Genomic DNA, 4,835 nt, shown 5'->3' with positions numbered 1-4,835 from the left:
CCACACCAGTGCCCCGGGGCCAGCACCAGCAGGGCCCAGAGCAGAGCAGCAGGAGTACAGGGTCCCGGCCAGCAGGGGCTCTACGGAGCCGAGCCAGCTCCCCCTTCTCCCTGCTGTTGCAGCCCAACCCGACTCCGCAGACCCCTGCCAGCCTGCACCCCGCTCTGGGCCCCACCGGCGCTGGACCCGAGACATTGGTCCCAAGATGGTGACCAGGGAGCAGGGCACCTGTCAAGAGGTGGGGCTACCCATCCGGCCCTCGACAGCTTGCCAAAACTGGGTAAGTGGCCCTCTGCCCAAAATAATTGCCCACCCCTGCTGAAGACCTTGCCAGGTAAAAGAGCTCCTGTAAAAAAAAAAAAAAAAAAAAAGGCATCTCCTATGGACTGGAAACTTGTTAATGAATTTATATAGGCAGTTTATAATCTGCTGTTTCCTACGGCAAAAATAATTTAAGAAACAAAACATATTATTATCTATCATATTAGCAAAGCAAATATTCTGAAGCAAGAGGTTCAGGATCTGTTTATGTAGTGACTCAAAGTTTTAACAATGAAAATAAATTTAGTCTCCATCTACCAGATTAACAGATCCATAATTTAGTGTCTTTTGGTTTTTAAAAAATAACAAAGGGCTTTCAGGGAAATTTCAAGATGTAGTTTTTAATAGGGGTGCACCAATAAAGATTTTGAGGGGCTATACCAATGGCTGATTATTAACCAAATATATTGGCTGATACCTACCTGATTGCCAATATGCAGCCTGGAGGCTTGGAGAGCAGGGTCCAGCCAGTAAGTGTATATGGGGGAAGGAGCAAGGGGGGGAGGGGGCAGGGGAGGTCAAGGTCCCCACAGTGAGGGAGGCCGCAGGCAGGTCATTTGGGGGGCAGCTCCTGCCACCGTGCACACCCCTAGGGGGGCATGTGCCCCCTGAATTTGTGTGCGAGGCAAGGATGGGCTGCCTGCTGCGGGCTCAGGGACAGGGGTTGCGCTGGCCTCGTCCTGGTAGAGGGGCTAAGCTGAGGCTGTGCTCGAGGTGGGTGGGGGTACGGCAGGTGGCAGTGGCACTGGGGGGGGGCTATGGTGAATTTTGGGGGCTATAGCCCACTCCATAGCCCCTCTCCTCGTGCTACCACCCCCCACCGCAAGTGCAGCCCCAGCCCAGCCCCCCCGCCAGGCAGAAGCTGGTGCAGCCCCTGGCCTCGAGCCTGCAACAGGCAGCCACCCTCACCCCATGCACAAATCTGGGGGTACATGCCTCCCATGCAGATGCATGCATTGGCAGGAAGCCACCTCCCCCTCCCTGCCCCCCTTGGATGAGCCACCTGCACCCTGCCTGGGTAGCACCTGCCCCTGCCCCACTCCCTCCCTCACTGTGGGGGCCTCAATTTGTTGTCCCCCCCACCCCACCCCACCCCGGACTTACTGGCTGGATGCTCTTCTGCAAGCAAAAGGCATTTAATCGGTGACATTATCAGCTTCACCAGCCAAAAAAAGGCCGATGGTCAACAATGTCAATTTTCCTTTTAACGGTGCCGATCCGGTATGGGCCAATATATAGGTGCATCTCTAGTTTTTTATGTTTTTAATAATATTGCAAGACTACAGCATGAGGCACCGGCACATGAAAAAAAAACATTGTAGTAGTGCACCTTTGGGTGCCTGCCACTTTAAGGGCAGTCAGGCAGCCAGCAGGTGCCTGATGGCAGCAACCATTTTGAGAACCAGGTATATAAAGGCTGAAGTTTGCTGCTGCCAGCCCAAGCAGAAACAATCGCCTGGCTGAGCTGCAGCAGAAACACTAGGAGGCAAGGGCAAGAGCTTATGAGGATGGCTAGAAGGCTCTTGGTCCTGGGCATAACCTAAAACTGCACCCTGCCGGGGATGGGGTGCCTAATGGGGCTGTTCATGGCAGAACAGTCCCCCAGAAATGCGAGGCCCAATGCCTTAATAACCCCAGCTCCCACAACCGGGTGGGTAACCCCATAGTAGGGCCTGAGAAAGTGGACCCATGTAAGAGTGTGGGCTAGTTGCTCAGAAGCCTGACTTGAGGCACCCTTGACTGGTCAGTGCTGGGGCCAGGACCAAAAGGGTCAAAAGGGCCAGGGGCGCCCAGAGCTGGGGACTTGGGGTTCTTACTGGCCTTTTGGTGAGGCCAGGGCCCATGTGGTCAAAGGTCCTGGGGGGAGAACACGAGTGCAGGGAGCTTGGCAGCCCAGAATGAGGGTGGAGTAGGCCACCTGATAAGGAGCGATCTAGTTGGGGTCCAGACTAGAGTGTTATAGGGCCCAGTGTGGGGCTGGAGATGTTAAGAACTTAGATGCCATCTGCGAGGCATGGGCGGCAGTGTAGGAGAGGTTTTGGAGCGCAGATAACACCATCTGGCATCAGGGCATGAAATGGGTAGCCTCCTGCCTGGATAATATCTTAATCATTTTCCATCAAGGTGTGGCAGACAAGTGAGGCAGATGGTTAGCCTAGAAACAGGTGGGCAGGCCAACTCCTAATCAGCCGGGAAGCCCCCCTGTTACAGGGGTATCTATTGATAGTCAAAGGGTTGTAAAGCTTCGGGAAGGTACAAATGTATGACCAGGTAGCCTCTCGGTCAATATAATCATGTGGTGAGCAAAAAAACACAACAAAACCCAACCCCCCCTCCCCCCACCCCCCCCAAAACAAACCTTGAGAGGAGGCTGGTGCTACTGTTCTGAGCAAGTCAGCTTTGCTATTGTTTCCTGAAGAGCAATTTATAAGTTATGTGGCTATAAGCACATGGTGGGTAAAATGTGGCCCGCAGGCTGGAAGCGGCCCGCCAGGCCATTCCATCTGGCCTGTGACACCCCTAAAAAAAAAAAAAAAAACCCCTTAGAAAATTAATATGCCTGTCACGTGGCCCTCAATGGCTTGCCAAAACTCAGTAAGTGGCCCTCTGCCTAAAATAACTGCCCGCCCCTGCTGTAGTATCTCAGGCATCTTTAAGTTCATATGATGCAATGAATAGAGCAGTGGACCTGCAAAAAGTCTTCATGCAGTGCAAGCAGACCTAAACAATTCTATTAATATAAAGCGCAGTAATTCAGTATTTCTCTTGAGCACAACAATAATTTGACCAAAGAAACATATAAATAATTACCCACCCCTGAGCAGAGACAACAAAGATCAAGGGACTTGAACCTTTGTTCCCCTTCCTCCTGCACTGCCCCCTCTCCCTCCAAGTCCCCAGCACACAGTTGAGTTGGGCAGGAGCCAAGGCTGGTGCACAGGAATATAGCGTGGCACTGGGCCAGGGACTTGGGGCAGGGGGCAGAGAGAAGGGGACCTTAATCTTTGTTCTCCCTAACCTTCGTTCTCTGCTCAAAGGTGGACTATTATTTGGGCTAGAGGACCACCTAGGGAGTTCTGGTGAGCAGCTGTGGGGGGAGAAAGGGTGCTGACCCAGCCTGTGACAATTCACTTAAACTCCCTAAATGGCCCTCTGATCCGAATAATTGCCCATCCCCTGACTTAGCCAATAGGTTATGATGCCTCTTTTCTTAGATGAACGGAGGTTTTCATCAGACTACAATACTCTGGTGCTGCTTTCCACTATGACGTCTTCTCATCCCCATTCCACTGGGGAAGGGCACCGAATTGCTACTGTTTTAATCATACAGTTGTTTACCCACAGAAAGATAACAGAGTCCTTGGCATACTTGTTAGAAAGCTGCACAGGGCAATGCAGAGTTTGTTTCCTCTCCTATACTGCTTAAGATTTTTGTGTAGTAAATTCAATTCATCTGAATCCCCCCATGCCTTAAGTCCAGCCTTAGATTAGATGAAAGCACTACCATGTCCAATTTAGCTGCAGGAAGTCCCTTCTTAAAACAAAGAATGCTAAATCATCATTTAGAGAGTTAAATTGGCCCCTCCTGGTAAAACCAACTAAGGCGTGAGAAACCAAGGACACAAAAAACAACTAAGGAGATCTCCCATGCACTTCGCGCAGCTGCAGTGTGTCTACATAACACAAATAGACCCAATAACATTCAAAGATTAATGGTAATATCCCAAGAATATACTGATCATCCTGAAAAGATGCTCGCTTGCTCAAGACAGGGAGAAGTAAAAATCCTGTGAGGTGGTGATGATTTTCCTCTCCTATTGAGTCATCTTCCAAAACCTGGTCTGTCTTTCCAATATTTTGCTAGTCTTACTTGGTGTACCTTATTTCTGGTATTTTCTATTATAACTGTTTGATTTTTTTTCAACCTTAGCATTCTCTTATTGTAGCGTTGTATATACTGCAATTAAACATTAATAATTCATTCAAAATATTAGTATTACAGAAGAAGACTAGAAAAGGATGCTGCATTTGATTTACAGTCAGACAGTTATCAGAACATCTGCAAAGACTGAGAATGATTCTTTCATTCACAATGTACATAAATTGATAGTTTCAATACTGTTAATTAGGCCTGTGCAAAGTGACTAGTATTCACTTCGGATTTGGATCCGGCCCATTCAGGGAGACAGTGATGTGATTCAGCGATTTGAATCACTGTCCCAAATCGATTTGGCCAAATCACACAGGCCCCATCCCCCACCCGCTTGGGTGTGCCTGCCTCAGCTACCGGCTCTTCTTTTTTTTTTTCCCCAAAGCCACCACTCACTGGCTCCTGCCTGGCAGGGAGGAAATCCCTGCTGCCGCCCACCATGTGGGGGGCTCAGCCAAGCCCCCCGACCCCTGTCCACTCTCCCAGCCCCCACCATGGCTGCTGCGCTTGCCCCAGCTCCCAGCCCTTATTAAAAAAAAAAAATCCAACCAAAAAACCCTGGACTCATCAGCTCCTGGCCAGT

The 4,835-nt window shown here is 50.0% G+C and overlaps 1 protein-coding gene across 9 annotated transcripts in view; it reads right to left on the bottom strand.

The window, feature by feature from the left end:
- PACSIN2 (protein kinase C and casein kinase substrate in neurons 2) overlaps positions 1-4,835 on the bottom strand; it is a 138,380-nt gene that overhangs the window by 80,037 nt on the left and 53,508 nt on the right. Inside the window, exon 2 of one of the 9 annotated variants that reach the window (XM_025213208.1) lies at positions 2,681-2,841. The exons of the other annotated variants lie outside the window; for them this stretch is intronic. The gene's annotated coding sequence lies outside the window, so the exon portion shown is untranslated. The remainder of the gene's footprint in view (positions 1-2,680; positions 2,842-4,835) is intronic. 9 annotated transcript variants of the gene reach the window in all.

Source organism: Alligator sinensis, unplaced genomic scaffold (genome assembly GCF_000455745.1).
Source record: "Alligator sinensis unplaced genomic scaffold, ASM45574v1 scaffold292_1, whole genome shotgun sequence".
Taxonomy (NCBI): Eukaryota; Metazoa; Chordata; order Crocodylia; family Alligatoridae; genus Alligator; species Alligator sinensis.
Note: the sequence above shows the minus strand (reverse complement) of the source record. Positions and strands in the feature narration are given on the sequence as shown.